Source organism: Ptychodera flava, chromosome 2 (genome assembly GCF_041260155.1).
Source record: "Ptychodera flava strain L36383 chromosome 2, AS_Pfla_20210202, whole genome shotgun sequence".
Classification (NCBI taxonomy): domain Eukaryota; kingdom Metazoa; phylum Hemichordata; class Enteropneusta; family Ptychoderidae; genus Ptychodera; species Ptychodera flava.
This window is the reverse complement of record NC_091929.1, coordinates 13,662,828-13,682,192: the sequence shown is the minus strand read 5'-3', so window position 1 is coordinate 13,682,192 and position 19,365 is coordinate 13,662,828. Positions and strand designations below refer to the sequence as shown.

At 40.3% G+C, this 19,365-nt stretch overlaps 1 protein-coding gene across 1 annotated transcript in view; it reads right to left on the bottom strand.

Moving 5' to 3' along the window:
- LOC139115209 (uncharacterized) overlaps positions 1-19,365 on the bottom strand; it is a 41,643-nt gene that overhangs the window by 8,856 nt on the left and 13,422 nt on the right. The gene's annotated exons all lie outside the window — the stretch shown is intronic.

Sequence of the window (19,365 nt, the reverse complement as noted above, 5' to 3'; positions counted from 1 at the left end):
CTTTCGGTTGAAGGACGAAAAAAATGTAATATTCACCTTCTCGCCCAGAATGAATCGATTTTCTTATTTATTTAATGTCGTTTTCTATATATTTATTCGAAAGGTAAAATTCACTGTATTCCGAAGACACAGTATATCGTGATACAGAGATACAGAATAATCTGTCGCTGCAAATTGGCATTTACTCAGTTGGTATTTTATCACCACAAGGCGGCGTAGTGATACATTGGTTCAACCAGGAAACAGCCTGTCGGGCACAGCTCGTGGGTACGGCTGGTCACCGGAGGCATAAACATTTGTTTTTATTTGGCCTAAAGTCGATTTAATTTACGGATGTACCCCTGCTTAATCGGGATTCTCTTCCCTCAACATGCACCTTTTTTATTTAAATTGTGTGCCCCGGATTCCTTTTGAACAGGTCAACACTTTCCATGTTTAACGATGGATTTTGGGACAAACCATTGTGGTGAAAGGTTTCATGTGATTCGCATCACATTGTTACTATCGTTTTTTCTTCAAAGTAGTAACTTCCGGCCACTCGATTACTAATCGTTCTTTCATGGGGAGTTTATGTGTTGAACTCGCCTTGGCTGCCGAGAGGTACCTGGGGATCTTCAGTGTAGTGACTACACGAGACGTTTAGAGTTCGTTGGTATTGCATAGACTTTATTTCTCTGTAGACAAGCTTGACAGTTGCCATCGCCCAAGATACGCTTCTCCCATAGTCTAAATGTCTTGGGTCCGCTGTGTTCCTCTCTCAATGTTCCAATCTCTCCGAGCAACTCAGACTGCTCGTTGTATGTTTAAGGATGGGATTTTAAACGTTATCTTTAAGGCGTGGCTTGGATCATACGATAGAAGTAGTAAAGAAAGGGTGGTCAACTGGGATGAAGTAAGAATTTTACACCCCATTTTATTCATTTATCTACATGAAGCGAAGGAAAAATTAACCATCCATGTAACTAAAGTATAACCCTGACCTATATACGAACTCACGCACGCGCAGCAGTGCATTGTCCTGAACTAAGCAGGGAAATTCCCTTCTGAGCATGTTTATACATGTACGGGAAATTCCGTGTGAGTCATCACCATCAAACTAGCCTATATAAAGGAGCCCCGTTGTCAGTCCGGCCGGCCGGTTGCGGAGTCTAGCTGATGTTGAACACGAAGTTCCTATCGGTGCGAACTTGTTCACCCGATAGATAAAATTTAGTAATTTCCTCTGAACTTAAAATATGACGAAAGACCATTACTTCAAACAAAATGAGACGTTTCAGATGAATGGTACTGATATCTAAAGTGTTCACTCTTTTATCTCTACGTACAAATGTAGTTCCTAAGTCGTTCTCTATTCTATTCCCACCAACAAAACATTCAATACTCATTTCCCCTCCCCGATCTTTATCGATACTTATGATAATATCACAAGTTGTTCTGTTATCTGTTTTCATAGCATAATATCCAACCAAATCGTCAAATTCATCTCCAGTAGCTAACTTTACACATCTAATGAGAACTGTACCATGTTGAAGTATTTTCATATTATCAGTCATCTGTTGATTTACTGTCTGTAAAGTGAGAACAGCTGCCTCATCACCGACACTTTTAAGACCCAGTTTCTTTAAAGTTGTGTCCCAAAATAATCTAACTGGAACTCCGCTAGCTGTATACGAGCAATAATTCTCCCCCTCGTTTATCCACCTTCTTAGTGTATTATCTGCCTTCATTATTGTATTAAGAGGACTAATTTTAAGGTGAATCGGTATACCAAGAAGTGCAATGTATGGATTTGTAGGAGTAAGCCAACTACGAAAATCTAACAATTTATATTTGTTTACATTGCTATCAAAATAAATCACATTCGGAGTTCCTGGTGGTTCAGCAACACCTCCTGCAATTTCACTATCCAATATATCTAAGATGTTACGCGGCACATTATAAGGCATGAATTTCTGACTAGCCGAATCCCATGTCAGAGCAAAAGGAGTAGAATCATTCGAAGCCTTTGTGGCGTCAATTACAGTTTCATCAATGTCTTTAAGTTCGGAAAATTCTACAGCATGTTCGTGGGGTGGCGCCGCGGCATTGGCTAAAACGAAATATTTTTCGCGGTCTTTATAACGAAGGACGTAATCCTTATTATGATTAGCAGCCATCTTAGTATTATTGTTAACTTTAACATCACTCAGATCTTCAAGCTCAAGATTTTGCATACGAATTGTACCTAGACCGAAGCCACTTGGATCAGACATACTCCGTAGGGACCTATATACAGTGAAAATTAAATAATACCTTGTAATAATATACAACCATGGCTTCAGCTATAGGAATGACAGTTCTCGGTGCTGTATTAAATGCAACGGCATTCACAGGAGGAAATATTATCGGACAAAAACTTTCCGGTAATGGTGATGCTCTTATTGAAGAGAAGGTCCGACATGATAAAGCATTAGAAAAATTTGAACATGATCGCAACGTCTGGTCAGAAAAAGATTACTACAGGCTGACTGGGAAAGAGAAAATCAGGCAAAGACGCACATGCTGCGGCAGAATTAAGAGATACAGATGCAGAAATCCTGGAAGAAGCAGAAGCGGTGCAAAGCCGTTCCGAAGGGGCAGTTCAATTCTCAGATTATTATCAGCCCAGTCCTGAGCAAAAGAAATATGAGATGATCTATATTGCTGGAGGATTGGTCGTGGGATGGTTTATCTTCCGATAGGGTTACACCGGCCCCGCTTCGGGACTACAATAATTCAATACAAAAGCTAATTGGCCAGTTATTGAAATCGATCATGTTCCCATCCTGATCCGTTATCCAGATACGCATTGAATTCATGTAATCTCCCCCTTTTCTCAATGGCATAGAAATTGCTCCGTTTTTAAAATCGTAAGTAACCTTTTCACTTATTTCTCTCGTATCCCGGATGGGAAGTATTTGTAAACAGTTCGATACTTTCCCCTGTATGTATCCTCCGGAGGCACCCGAACCAAATGAAACATAATTTCCAGTAACATCGACTACATCTGAATGAACTATATATTTAGTGACTGTTAAGAAATCCACTTTCTTCGGACTCATAGTACTTTTTATAACTGGGTTGTCCTCAGGTTTATCTGAAAAGCCGACGACGTTGGCGAAGCTACCTGTGGCATTGAAATAGACTTTAATATCTTTAGCCAAAGTTAGATAAACATGGTTTGTCGGCAGATGTTTTTCAAAATTAATTTTTTGCTTCAACCCGATTGCTTTGTTTAACGTATCGATATTGTAGTTACCTGGACGTATTGATTTAGTCTTCTTCGGTTGGTCACCTTCTTGATATTTTATTACATTATTCGTCGATGTTATGTTATGCCATGAATTATATAGTCCGCACTCTAGCAGTCTTATCTTCGTAAACTGTGTCGTGTCAATACAAGGGTAAAAATTAACAGTAACAGGTTCACCTGTTTTGCTTTCAATCCAAATGATCATCGTTGTACGTTGTATGTATATATTACTAAGTATAAATGTTCGATGAATATTATTATTACGAAGTATAAGGTTCTGCAGGAATAATATTTTTCTGTTCAAGGAGATCTTTGGTCGCAACCGCGGCAGCAGTCGCACCGCCTAATTTTGCCAAGCGAGTTAAATTTGGTCGACTTGGATCGCCAACCTCTATTTTCAGAAATTTGCTGGAGATCATAAGATATCCCATCGCAAGTCCTGCGATTACAATACCATCGTACATTGTGTTTACAACTGTTTTAATATCCATGATTGCTGACTAGTATATAAAATAAAAAATAAAAATAAAAAATATGGGAGTTAATCCATCTCATACAATGTAGAGGAGCTGGGAACACCCCCCTCCCCCTCCCCCTCCCTCTCTCGGAACCCCTGTCGGAACTGTTCCGGATGGAGCTGCTACGTGCTCTGTTTTTTTCGCTTTCTGTGGAGGATCTTTCCGGACGGAACAGGGGTATGTCGAGCACGCCCCCAATATAGCCCTAATGCAGTCAATGAAACTCCCATAATTCCTAAAACAAGATAACATTTATTATACCAGCGTGAATTATTATCACACTGTTCTTTCATTGTAGGCGGTAGGTCTGCTACCGCATCATTCCCCTCCCCCCCTCTCCCCCCCTCCATTGCTTTTAGTTTCTTCTCCTTGTTTTGCCTGTTCCATTCCGCTAATTTCTTGCCCGCAGCAACTCTCCCTGGATGCTTCGTCGGTAACGTAATTTTCTCTATGTTGCGCTGTGGCGTAGGGAAGGTCGTCGTTTCCGTTTGCGGTGTGGGCTCCGTCGGCGGGGCTTCTGACGGAGTCGTTTGCTGAGTCGGTGAAGTTGAATCCATTTATTTCAGGTACTATATTAAACCCGATTTTTTTAAAATTTAAATGTTTACCCGTAATTAAACCGGTGGAAATTAGAGCAATCAGGGGCCCCCACGTGTACCCTATCCGTCCTGATAATCGTTTTATTTCACTGTTTAGAATAAAATCCTTTTTAAGATCAGTGGCATAGTTATCTCGATCATCGATTGGAACTACCTACTTATTGCGCGGGCTCCTAGATCTATGAAACTTTGAGTGATGGTATCACTTATAAGAGAACTGTATTTCGCTTCATAGACTTTAAAGGCTCGTGTTATGAATTCATCTTTCCACGTTTCCACTTCTCTAACTGTAAACTCCTTACCAAAAATAACTTACTTTGACCACTTGCGATGACACAGAGTATTTTTTCACGTTTTGTCTCTATTATGGATTGATTATTGTCCGAAGGCGCTGAAGGTGCCGAAGCCCCTTCGGAATGCGCTGCCATATTTGCCGCTGCCGATGACTTTATTAAATTCTCCATTGTTTGCAGTATGTTATCTATTCTTAGTAAAAAATAAAAAATTCGTTTAAACCTGAATCCGAAATAAAGTATTAACATAGTCTGGAATGTTAGTACCCCTAACATTCCGACAGGGATTCCGGGAAAATTCTCCTCCATTTAAATCTATATGTATATAGAAACACGAATAATGAGTACAGACTTATTCCCAGTTGCTTTTCAATTGAATAAGACGAGCGTACCGACAGTACAGCAGCATGCTGATATTCCTTCCAAACCGGACGGGGGAATAAAACCTATTCTCATGGACTTAGAATATATGTAACGCCGACAGATAAATTTACTTTCCATCCACGGGATGTGTTCAAAGATAATGTAATCACTCATAGAACAGCAAAAGAAAGTAATGTCTGGCTGGGCGGTCCAAACATGAAATACTGGGACCAGCAACTGAATTTCGCCGTATGGTGCAGCACTACTGGTTGTGGTATATCATTCGCCCATCTCTTTGATAAGAAATTTCCGCCCCAAATACGATCATTCTGCCGTTTCCATGTATATTTTACAATACGTCGTATCCTTCACGAAATGGGAGTTGCACTTCCAGACGATACCCCCACCTTCAAAGCGGGCGACAATCCGTACAATCTCGTCCAATATGAACTTCTCTGTACAGAATTTGGAAATATAAGTCCAACGAAGTCCGACTTTCGTTATCGAAAAGGCCAAAATAAAGGTCTTGGTTATGGATATGAATATTACACTAATCGTGGCCCTGTTCGACAGCCAAAAGCGATATACAACGGTCGGGACTTTTTCCTCTCCGCCGACGGAGGCGTTTTCTATACACATACCATTTTTGGAAAGAAAAAACATGTACTGTCCGACAAAGACCGACCGCACTACTATTTCTTCCGAAATGATGGATCGGAGGGACAATACAATAGTTTCATTCCTCTGAAGGGAGACTCGGGACTAACAAAGGCCGGTCTCGCCCGCCTCAATGAAAGCCTTGAAGCCTACGTATATTGTATACTCGGCGCACAAGCAAATATTCGCAGTACCATTGTGGGCGATACTGGCAGTGCAGAGCAAGTCCGAAAAGAATTCGGCGTTCTCCTCGAAGATGAAATTCGCAATACCGACAAAGTAATCAGTTATAGGCGATACCAAGACACAATAATGAATACTGGTGTAAAACTTGATATGGCAGTCTCACCAAATTTACTTCTCTTGCCGTCTGAGATGGTCATTCTTTCGGGCCCGGCGATCTCAGGTTATAATAATGAATTGCAATACGCAACAGAATCTATGTCCTTCGGGGTGAACGGTGATATAAACACGGAAGTTCGAGAAAGTGCTGTACACGAGATGGAAGGAGGGGATCCTGTGAAGTGGCAGGACGAGCCCGGAGAGTCACCTCACAATGACACGACTCGGGGGCCTCCCCTCCCCTCCCAGAACAGGCAGCATCTACGACCAGCGTAGACCCTATTCATGAATATGGTAAAATTGGTTTGTTATCTTTAGCAATATTCATTACTATTGTAGGTACTGGAATAAAGTCACTAACTATATAGTTCATTCAGATGCTGTCGATGTGACTGGGTTTCATCTAACTCGAACCAGTAACTTAAAAGAACTAGAAGAGATTCATTAATTTACAGTATATAGATCCAGAGGAAATGTCAATATACGTAACCCCACCATTCAACATGATTATAACTGGACCGACATATTCTGGCAAAACAGAATTTATGTTGGACCTCCTCACCGGTCCGTACTTAAGGAAATTCGAATATGTGATATTCATTTGCCCAACATTCATGAATAATAAAGCGTATAATAGAAGATTCATTTTCACCGATGATAATGTGTTTATATTTCCAGTCGGACTCGATGCAGTGGATGATACATTAACCTACGTGCATAAAGAATGGGCTGGAACGAACACTTTAATAATCCTCGATGACTGCGCCTCGTCCAAAGATATGAAGAAGCGCAGTAACGTTTTAGTCCAACTTGGTTTCAGCGCAAGACATGACAGATTATCTGTCTGGGTTCTGACTCAACAATATACTAGTATTAGTAAACCATTCAGGGAAAACATACAGATGTTAGTACTATTTTACACACCGAACAAGATAGACAACAAAACTATTATAAAAGAATATGGAATGGAGGTGTCAGAACAGGAAGCCGTGGGCCTAATCAAGCAATTGAAAAGTAGACCATTCAGTAAACTAGTATTTCGTTTACGGCAACCGTACGACATAAAATTTTTCGTATAATATAGCAATTATGGAAGCTGAAGGTACTCTTAGAGAATTATATTACAACCCGAAAACGGTTTTGGAGGTGTACAAAAATTGTATGATGCAGCACGGGCCAGCGGACTCCACGTCACTAAGAAAGAGGTGAAGGACTGGTTAAAAACTCAGCTAACTTATAATCTACATAAACCGGTACCTCGTTCTCATGCTACGGGCGGCCGACGCGTTTTTGTAACATCGATAGACTCACAGTGGCAAGCAGACCTTGTGGAATTCCCTGCAGCATTCGCAAAAGAGAATCATAACATTCGATACATGCTAACAGTAATCGATGTACTCAGTAAATATGCCTGGGCCAGGCCGATACAGTCAAAAACAGCGGATGATACGTTACAGGCGCTACAAGACGTGATTAAGAAATCTGGGAGAAGGCCCGACAAACTTCAGACAGATGAGGGGCGGGAATTTACTAATCAGAAAATGCAGGGGTGGTTGGAGGAGGTGGGAATTCACTGGTTTCACACCTACAGTGACAAAAAAGCTAGCGTCGTTGAACGTTTTAATCGGACCCTCAAGACGATGATGTGGAAATACTTTACATACAGACAGACACGTGAATGGCTTTCTATTCTACCCCACCTTCTCGAGAATTACAATAACACCGTTCATGGAAGTATCAAAATGAAACCCAGGGACGTAACAGAGGAGAACGATTGGCAGGCATTTTATACACTATTCGGTCCTGAGTTGGCAGCCGGGGGAGCCAACCCTGAATTCAAGCCGGGAGAACGGGTTCGAATTACAAAATACAAGACCACTTTTAAGAAAGGGTATTTACCAAATTGGACAGAGGAGATTTTCGTGGTTTCAAAAGTTGTGTACGCAGCTGGCTTGGGAACGCCACCAGTTTACAAAATAAAAGATCTGAATGGAGAGGAAATACTCGGCACTTTCTACTCCGATGAACTTCAGAGCGCCCTTTCGGAACGCGACGAGCTGTACAGAGTAGAACAAATTTTGAAGACGAAAAAAATTAGAGGAAAGAAATATTATCTGATAAAATGGAAAGGTTATCCAGAAAGTTTCAATAGTTGGGAGCCGGAGGAAAATGTTATTAGTACTACGTAAGTACTTCGTAAGTTCCTGTGCTGGTACTACGTAAGTACTTCGTAAGTTCCTGTCCATGGTACTTGTCAAGTACTACGTAAGTACTAACGTAAGTATTTACGAAAGTTATTCAATAAGTACCATGGAAAAAGTCTTAATTTCTTGAAAGCCGAAAGTGTCAGTTTACCACCCCACTTCCACCCCCCACCTGGCCAAGTATTTATCATGTACTGTCGTAAGTAATGTTCACTTACTGCATCTTTTTCGGCCGTATGTGGATGAGGTGGTACCCCCTCAGTCCTGAACATATTAAGTTTGCAAGATCTTCAAAACGACTTCTCATGTTGCCATAGTCCGTTCTTTCGAGTCCCCCTTTTTCAGCTTTATCTATAAGTTCTGGTTGAAGTATAATGTACACAACTGACATAAGCCATAGACAAGTAACTTCAAAGTCCGGTGTTACAGAACCGTAGGGTTTCATAATGTCAAGTGCTCGTAGGTCAAACGAAGCATTATAAGCACACACAGATTCACAAGCGTTAAGAAGTTTGTGTAGGTTCTTTAGTGAGACTCGAGGTTGTTCTAGTTGTTCTTGACCAGGTGGGAAGTACGCTTTTTCAAGTTCCTCCTCCTTGAAACCGTCTATTAAAAATCCCTGGCTGCCGCCGCTCCATGCAATTCCAAAGTCAAAAGCTCGTGGATATTCTACTGGTCCGACTGTCTCGGTATCAATTGTTGGATTAAGTTATTCTTGAGAACGAGGGGGGTAAGAGCGTTCCGAATTACCAAACATGGAAGTCTGTAGTCGTGGCAAATTTCTAAGAAAGTCTGTTTGAACTTATTGTGAATCTCTTCTAGTTCTTCTAAGGCGGCTATTTCGTACGACCTGGCTCGAGTCAACACATTCCGCCTGCAATAATCCCAAGGCATATCTTTGAATATGATGATGAAACTGGGTAAATGGTCAAATGCTCTAGAAACAATCTTTTTTTCTTCCCACTCCGTGGAAACGCCCCGGATTCGAGAAAAAGTCAGATGTTGAATTATGGAAGAGTCACAAATAATGTAGTGTTCTGAAGGGAGGGGGGAGGTTTCCTCCTCCCTCCTCCTCCCAGCCTGACATTGTAAACTAAGCGTATGTTCTATAAACTGGTTCTGAAAATCAACAATCGAAACGTGGCGCCCATTATAAAAGTCGGCAATGTTGCTGGAAAAACTAGTGTCAAATTCTGGTACGTGAGTCACCTCCGGCCCCTCCGCCAAATTTACTGCATCGTAACTCTTACCACTTCCAGTTGGTCCATTTATGAATATGTATGACATTTTGGGGATACTATATCATAGAAATTTTTTTAAATTTTTTTTTTATTAAGATATATACGATAAGACAATGACAATCCTTTCTATTTCAGATGCAATAAAAATACTTGAAACCGGAGAAAACATCAAAATTGATGATGGAGGCAAATTAGTATTTGGTGAATATGTAGATCCTTTCATATACGTAGACAGTGAGCTAGAAGTAGTTTTCAACATCGGACCTAAATATGGTTCGGGAGGAGATCCTGCTACATGCGATGGGGTGTGTGTCAGTTGGCAACTGAGTCTTCAAAAGTTTACTGATTTAATAATATTCCGTACCCTAGGTGAAAGTTTCGATGCAAGCACTGCTAAAAGTTATGCTGCAAGCCTGGCCGCTCACTCCAAGAATAATTCCTGCGGATTTTACAATCCATCTAAAGTGTATCAGAAGCGAGGGAGCGAGGGGCCTCAGCCGGGCATGAGGTATTTTAAATTTCAGTTTAAAAGAGGGAGAGGGAGAGGGAGAAATCACGATTTCGCTACATGTATTGATATGGTTCAAGAAATTGACTGCGGTTTTAAAACAGTGAGTCCGTTACTACCAGTCCGAGAAAATCCTGCTATTGTACCTCGTAATATCCGAAAAGGTAGTAAGATAGAATTCTTAGCATTTAAACCGCGCTTAAGTAAGCGTGCTCTTTCTTTCACTGTTGAGAGATTAATATTTTGTGCTGCGCCTAATAAACCAGAAATTCAAGATGTGGAAGAACTAGTCGACTTAGAAAGATTAGGTGAGATATATAAACAAATAAATGCTGACAAAAATATTATAGTGGATTTTGATGAGCTATCATAGAATAATTATTTTTCATTTTAAAAATTTTTAGGATAGTATATATCATAAAGATATTATGGCCGCATATATGGCCCGTCGATTACATACAGCATTCAAGGGAGCAGTTTTACAAAAAAAATTTCCTGAAGTCAAGCGAGTCAAGGATATTGGGGAGCTGGTGGATATTGAAGGTATGGTCCATTCGGAACGAAAGATGTACTCTGTTTATACTGAAATGGAAGTCAAATTATCGGATCCGAAACTGGTAATACACAAAATCGTACATTGCCTGTTAAATTAAAAGATACATACACAAAAGATGTAAGAGGATCGGGATCGGATGTGGGGCAACAATTAATAGATCGCTACGATCGTATGCTTGATACAATTGAAAATGTTGAGGGTTCTGGTCTCGTTCTCGAGGAGATACTTAATTTGAAGTAATTCTAGTAGAAGTTTTACTCGGTGCCGGGGCTGGCGCAGTCCAACTTCCCGGATGGTTAAAAAATAAGCATTGTGTTAGCGATCTGGTGCTACCTTCGGGCAGCGAGAACTGTTTTCAATACGCCATCGTAGCAAGTTTAAAGTTGACCGACCCCGAGTTTCGTGAAAAGAAATGTGGTCAGGTAAGGAGAAAATGGAATACGTACGCCCCATTTATGGCTGACTACTGTTGGAAGGTATTCCCTTTCCTACGCCCGCCGATCTGACTGTATTCAGGCGCTTCGAGCAGCAAAATCCAGGCATCAAACTTCAAGTATTTCAGATCTACGAAAATGATCCCGCTCCCCCGTCCGACATAACTGTGTTATATAGTGCCCCTGGCGGAGCCCCTGACGGAACGGAAGGTGAAGCCCGTTCCGAAGGTGATAGGAATCAAATAGCAAATATCTTACTGATAGTTGGCGAAGACGGCGGCCGTTCTCACTTCGTACCAATTACTGCGGAAAATCGCCTTCGTAATTCTCGTACTAATCGAAAGAATGAGCGCAGACGGAAGTGTATTTGTATGGTTTGTAAAAGAGGTTTTAAGTCAACAGAAGAATTAGAAAAACATCAGGTATACTGTGGAACAGACACTGCCCAGCCAGATTTTCCTAAGGAAGTGTGTCAATTTGAAGGACATCGGAAGAAGGTTCCTTCTCCCTACGTCGTCTATGCAGATACTGAGGCAATTATTGAGAAGGGGACCGGCCGGCACATTCCAATTTGTCTTTCGTATGTTATGGTGGAACGGGGGTGGGGAGGATCGCGGGGACCTTCGGAACGAGGCCCGGGCCGACCCACTGTTTATGGTAAAAGAACATTCACAGGTCTCTCCTGTGTTACAGACTTTCTAAAGGATATGAAAGAACGGGCCGAGTATTATTCTAAATCGTATTATTGGAAAATAATACCGATGAGGGATCCTTCTAATTACCGGCGCGACGGATGTGATCCAGTCTGTATTGCATGTGGAGAGCCGGCAGGATACCGAGTAGTGAAGGAGGAGGCGACCTTCTATTGCGAAGGATGCCGACCGTCGAGAACCATTCCTATCTACTTTCACAACCTCAAGGGATACGATGGTTCTTTTATTTTGAAAGAATTACATGAAATCGTTACCGAAGGAGATGCTGACGCCGGAGGGGGTTCCGGACCAGAGCCTAAAATCATAGCTAAGACGAGCAATGGAGGAATTATGGGTCTCTCGAAAACATTTATTTTTCACGCCTCAATTGTTGTTGCCGGAGGGAAGAGGGAGATAAAGAGACGTTCTTTCTATAAAGTTTATGGACAGTGCCCAGTTGATGATGGGGTCATTGGCGAAGTTGGCAAAAACTGTGCCGGACCACGGGTGGACGGCGGCCCCACTTTCGTACCCGGACATTCAAAGGGCGAAAGGTTTCTTCCCGTATGAATATTTAGACTCGGTTGACAGACTGGGAGAGAACCAGCTCCCGGAGAGGGGGGAATTTTATAGCGAATTGACGGAAGAGGGGATTTCGGAGTCTGATTACGAACATGCATTAAGAGTATGGGACGAAGTTGGATGTAAGACGATTCGTGATTATATGGAATTCTATTGTGAGACTGACGTTCTACTTCTTGCAAATATATTTGAAAATTTCCGTGACACATGTTTAGAAGCGTACAAGTTAGATCCAGCCCACTATATGTCAGCGCCTGGCTTGACATGGGATGCTATGTTACTTTACACGGGTAATAAGTTTAAACTCATTCAAGATGCTGAGCAGATGACTTTCGTACAACGGGGAATTCGAGGAGGTATCAGCCAGTGTAATATTCATTATTTACAGACAAATCATCCGGCTTACGGGAATTACGATCCAGAGAAGCCGGTGACCGAAATAAAATATCTCGATGCAAACAATCTCTACGGCTGGGCAATGAGTCAGGCAATGCCTACGGGCGGACTTCATTGGATGACGATGGAAGAGTGGGAGGAATGGGAAGAAGGGGCCCGAGGCGGAGCGGGGGGCGGAGCCGGAGCGTGGGGACCTGGTTCCACCTTTCCACCAAGTTTTCTAGAAGTAGACTTAGAATATCCCCCGAATTACATGAAGAACACAGCGATTTGCCATTAGCACCGCATCACTATGAATTTCCGAGGCAGGGCGGTCGACTGATTACAAGTGTGATGGATAGAGAGTCCTATGTCTTACACTACAAGTTGCTGGAATTCTATCTTCGGATGGGAATGAGATTGAAAAAGATTTATCGGGTGCTTGCTTTCGATGAAGCTCCATGTCTCGCGAAATATATTGACTTTAACACTAAAATGAGGACAAAGGGGAGGACAGATTTCGAAAAGAATTTCTATAAGCTGATGAATAATGCAATGTTCGGTAAGACAATAGAAGATGTTCGAAAGTACAGAGACTTTAAATTTGTTTCGGACTGGAACGGCACGGATAGTGGACGTAAAAAGATTCAGAAGTATAATCCAAAGATGAAACATATAACTTTCATAACTTCCGAAGAGGATGGTGATTCCTGCGACAGTGCCCTACTGGAACTGAAAACGGATGAGCATAGATATGTAAAACCAGTTTTCATCGGCGCCGCAGTACTGGAACTTTCTAAGCTGCTTATGTATGAGACGCATTACAATTACTTTCGGGCCCAGTTCCCTGGAATACGATTAGCCTACATGGATACTGACAGTTTTGTTTACAGTGTACCAATACCCTCCCGGATCCGGACGTAACTTTCAATGATATAGTTCGGGAAGATGTGGAAAAGAATGGTGAGAAGTCTATATATGATACTAGTGGGATGAGTGGACCCATGGTGGCCCCCAACTTTCCGAAGATTAATAAAAAGTGATAGGTAAATTTAAAGATGAGTTGAATGGTGAACCTATTCTTGATTTTGTCGGCATACGCTCGAAAGTGTATGCTTTTCGAACTCCAACTTCGGAGACGAAAAAAAATAAAGGGGTGAAAGATGTTTGTGTTAGAAAACATTTAAACTTTGAAGATTATAAAGATCTATTTGAAACTGGGAAGGAGCCCGAGCGGGCACAATTTGTACAGTTTGTACGGAAAAAGGCTGGAGAAATCCGTAGTGAAAAGCGTAGTAAAATCATGATGGCGCCAAATGATATCAAACGTGTGCAGCTATACAATCCAGACACAGGCGAATGGTTGGCAGAAACATGGCCGATAGGACGGACGACGGGTCATGGTTACGGTTTAAAATTGTAAAGACATTAATCTACTATTTTCAATAGAGACCAGGGCATCACTGATAACATAAATGTGAGCAAATATATTGTCATCGCGAGTGACATCGCCAACCTTAATTGAGGTGTTTTCTTCAAAATTTCAAGTTGAATTCCGTCCTTTGTGTTCATTACTTTTAAACCATTTCCATGAAACTCAATATCTTTAAAGCTACGCAGATCGATAAACAGACAGAATTTATTCTTCAAATAATCGGCCTCATCTATATCAATTTCACACCAATCTTTATCTTCAGCAAAATACCGTCGCACCTCTCGCCAAAATTGTCTTGGTATCATCTTCTGAGCGTACACTTTATTTGCAATGCCTTCAATCATTACAGACACAGATTCAATGGAGGGGTTAAAGAAAAATTCACTGTTCAGTTCTGCCTGATACTGATTTTTAGTGAAGAGTATTGCGATACCTCTAATGCTACGTCGTGGTACATTTATATTTTCATTGATAACTGTGTCCGATTCTTTGAATGGGATTGTTCTAAAATAATGTATATGCTCGTAAAGGTAACTTTTTCCACTGTTGTAATAACCAGCAGTTGACCTCGCGAGATCGAGGTCAGAAATTGTCTCGTATTCCATTTGAATGTTTTTTAATTTATAATTGTTTGTAACAACATTATTATTACTGGCAAGTAATTGGGGGGCGGGTGCCAACGTAATTTCCCATTCAATATGACTCCCTAACACTTTTGGATATGCAACTCCATGACCTGTTATGAGGGGGTGAGTGAGACGAATAGCATATTTTGTTTTATATGTGTCGAAAAGTAACTTATCGCCCACGACGTTTTGATCTCCATCGGTCGAACCGCTTCTTAATTTTCTTAGATTTTCGTTCTGAATTCCGTACAGTGTCATGTTAGTTCTCTCCTTTTTATGTTTGAAGAGATCGCGATAACATTCAATAAGGTTATATTTATTCAAATCGAAAAGTGTCTGACCCTCAAATGTGAGTTTCATACGCTCCACCAAATTTTTTGCAACATTTTGTACTACTCGGTTATATTCATCTCCCATTACTTCGAGATCAAAAACCAGGTCGAAAGTATCTGGAACTAAGAGTACTCCGCTTTCTAACTTCGGACATCGTATGATAAGTGTCTGGCCTGGATCTGCCTCACTTGGATTATGAGCAATCACATGATGAGTTCTTTCTGACTTCGTTCCCTTCGGTATTCGGTTGCTGAAAGTCGGTAATAATGTTCTATCGTACCCCATTTTTCGTGTAATGTATATAGTAGAAGAAAAAAAGAAAATAAATCACATCTTACGTTTCACTTCGTGTATATAATGACTTAGAAGAAAAAATCACATCTTTACATAAATATTTCCGTCTGACTGAAAGATAAATCGATTACCTGTGTCACGAATCAATCGAAGAACCCAATATTCTTGGAGATGATGAGCCTCTTGGTCATCCTCAGTATCCTGGAATACAGCTATGAATTCTAGTCGCTTAAAGAAGTTAGTCTTTTGACATTCCTTCACGAAAGCTAAAATGTTATGATATAGATTATCATCTTTGAGTCGGACACCTGGATTTGCTCGAAGTATATGTCGATTTACCCGTCGGAGTTTACACCATTCCAATTCGACAGAGAAACCAAACAGGTCTTTATTTTTAGAAAGAAACTTTGCAATATTCTTTTCACCAAACATGCGCGGCCATATATTAGTACATAATTTTATTTATAATGACTAATGTTAATCCAGTTAAAAATATCCATAGCTGTTCTCCAACAAATCCAACCACCGATCCTGCTGTTTTTAATAGAAAACTGACAAGGGAGCCGATTAAACCTGGTATTGCAGCAGCACTTTTTGCGGCCAAGGTTTTTAACCATTCGCCAAATTGCTTTACAATTTCTTTCGCTTTTGTATATACTTTGGGCGGACCTGAACCTCCTGCGTTTGCTCCTGCTCCCCCTCCTCCTCCTCCTCCTCTAGTCACAGCCAGGGCAATTGTTGATATTGTCATTCCAAGGGCAGTCAGTATTGCAGCGATTGTTATACCATTTCGTTTAAATAATTCTGTCAGCTTCAGTCTCAGTGATAATTCTGGATCAGAAATTACATCACGAAGAGACCTAGTCGTAGCCAGACTTTCACGTGCCTCACTGATCTTACCATGTTCGTATTCAATTCGATTGTCAACTTTAGCTTCTCTTGTTATGAGTTCAGCTAGTAGTTTCTTGGCTTTTTCTTTTCCTTGGGTGCTCGTTTCAGGATCCTTTAACTGTTTTTCAACTTCTCTTTTCTCTAGCCTTATTTTGACTTTTTCGTTGTTAAGGTCGCTAATACGCATATTCGCAATCCTCAATTCATCATTAATAGCTCTATATTCAGGGTTTTCATTATTCCATTTTTCGATTTTATTTTCGATAGTACGTATTTCATCGGCATTATCGCTAAAATTTTCTCGTAAATCTGTTATTCTATCTCTGAGTCGTCCAATGTCGTATGGTTTCAGTCTATCGGCCGCCCTTTTCAATAACATTTTTGTTTCATTATCAGTCAATTCTGTTACAAAATCTGGATCTATTCCTAATATATCTTTTTTAAATTCTGCAGCTCCCTTACCTTTTATTGAGGAGGGCATTAAAGACTTCTTGCCTTTATTTGATGTCAGCCTGGCGTCTCGATAATACAGCTCTCCATCCCTAATACTAGAATTCGTATGCATTAATTCTCGTTTATGCGCATCAGTAATCCTATTACTATCTAAGTATTGGTTAGCCATTATCTCTGTAATTTCTCCTCTCTGTCTAATCAACGACTCACCTGCGGGTCTGTCGCTTGAGCCGGCCTGGAAAGGCTCGGCTTCTGCAAGGGCATTATCGGTTAAGGATGTTTCAGCAGTAGCAGCATCATCATCATCATTTAAATTTGTTTCAACTAAATTCTCGAGTTCAAAATCTTCTCCTCCTTCTGCCATATTGTCTTTCTATATTACTACAATTATTTTTTATCATCCCTTACATATACAGTAAAAAAAATGCACATCTCAGTTGTTGAAAGCGTTGAACAATTGGCTGATTACATAGAAAGAACAAGTGCTGCATATCGACGAAGTTACAAATTAATGGGTCGAATTGATATGGCTCTCAATATTACTAAGGGAATTCTTGTAAGCTCTGCTGTAATAGCAGCAATTCCAACAGTTCCGGTACTGTTAGCCTTAACTCCTATACCAGGTGTTGTTATTGATGTAATACAAGGGAAAACTGGTGTAGCAAAGAGACGAGAGAAATATAAACATTATTATGTTCAATATAAACAGCTGCTTACACAAATACAAGAAAAAGGTGCAACCCTTCGGAACGAGGAGGCTCCGGAGTCAGAACTTATTCAGAACATATTTCATCAGGCGCTAGAAATTCAAAAACAAGAAGGATTTAGTCCACTCTGGAAAGATATTTAAGACATTATGGATTGAATGGATATGAAATTTAGTTCGTACCGATAGGAACTTCGTGTTCAACATCAGCTAGACTCCGCGACCGGCCGGCCGGACTGACAACGGGGGTCCTTTATATAGGCTAGTTTGATGGTGATGACTCACACGGAATTTCCCGTACATGTATAAACATGCTCAGCAGGGAATTTCCCTGCTTAGTTCAGGACAATGCACTGCTGCGCATGCGTGAGTTCGTATATAGGTCAGGGTTATACTTTAGTTACATGGATGGTTAATTTTTCCTTCGCTTCATGTAGATAAATGAATAAAATGGGGTGTAAAATTCTTACTTCATCCCAGTTGACCACCCTTTCTTTACTACTGATAGACATGAATTAAAGATAGAATGATACATCCAATCATAAACGTCAGTGTCACAATTAATATTCAAACCTCACTGTGACACATGTTCTTGTTTTCGTCCTGACTTCCGTAAACACCCTCGTAAAATGGAATTAGCGTTATTGTGCGTTTGTCTAAAAATATGGTTTGTATGCATATCGACTTATAATTGAGATCTTGTTGTTTTAATTAACCATTTTACTGGTGTCGATGACCGCTAGGTTCATTAACCTTTGTCTGAGATAAAATATCTCTGTAACACTCTCCGTCTTTCAAGCAATGCGTCCCGCATTGTTATTCACATCACAAAACAATTTTGTGAGCTTAAATTTTGTAAAAAGATTGGCTACTTGAATCACAGCATCGTAATATGCATTCACTTTGTGTATAAATAATGCTCAAATCCAAAAATATCTGTTTTGTTATACCGATGCTCCAATAAATGCATCGTCACAATAACTTACATAAAATCATCTCTAAGGTATGAAGTTTCTCCATAACTTCATACACAAAAGTCACCTTTACTCATTGTGACTATATAAAATTCTCTTAAAACTCTTAAAAACTCTTGAAAATTCGTCTTCTACATATACAAAAATAAAACAAGACATTTTTCTATTTTAAGTATTGTTTACACAGAAAGTGTATCAATTACTAAAGTGCAATTCAAATCTTAGAATAATTTCACAAGCAAATAAGTAATATCACTGCTAAATGATAGCAGTAGTTAACATGAAACGGAGGTTAATTTCTGTTCGTAATACCATATGACACCAGTCGGCTTGTACAAAAATGCATCTAATTAAATCAACTGGTAGGAGTACATCATGCGTTGTGAGTTACACTGCGCCGGCTGCAATGCACACTCTCAATCAGCCATGTAAATCCATACCGTGATGAATTAAATTATGAATTTCTCAGTCGTTTTGTCAGCGATTGTTGCTTATCCGCTAGCTGTATGATCAAAAGGAGTCTGAAGTGAAGTCAACTCTTTCTTGATTGGATGTAAGATTTTGAGAAATATAACCGTAAGAAAGACAATTCTTCATCGAGTTACAATTATCCCATTACAATGAGCTTAACGTCTAAAATAAAAATTCCTTTCTTACATATCATTAATCTCTATACCATATTTCACCAAATAAGAACATTGACGTCGACGTCAAAATACCATATCACCGTAAAATAATTAAACAAAACTTTTAAACATCGTAATAAGAACCAAATTGAATGTTCATTATTAGATCATATTTGATTTCATCGAAAGTTCATGGTAACTAGAGTTCGCAGAGTCCGTGATGCTTCAAACTTCATTATGATACTCACGGGCCACTCACTGAAGAGGTCGGTGATTTTCGCAGCTTGCTAAATTGTTCTTCGTTGTTCGGTGTATGTTGATTGCTTCAGTTGATTTTCTGCAGTAGATTTCTTCATAGATATTTCGCATTGGTTCATATTACAGTGTTACAC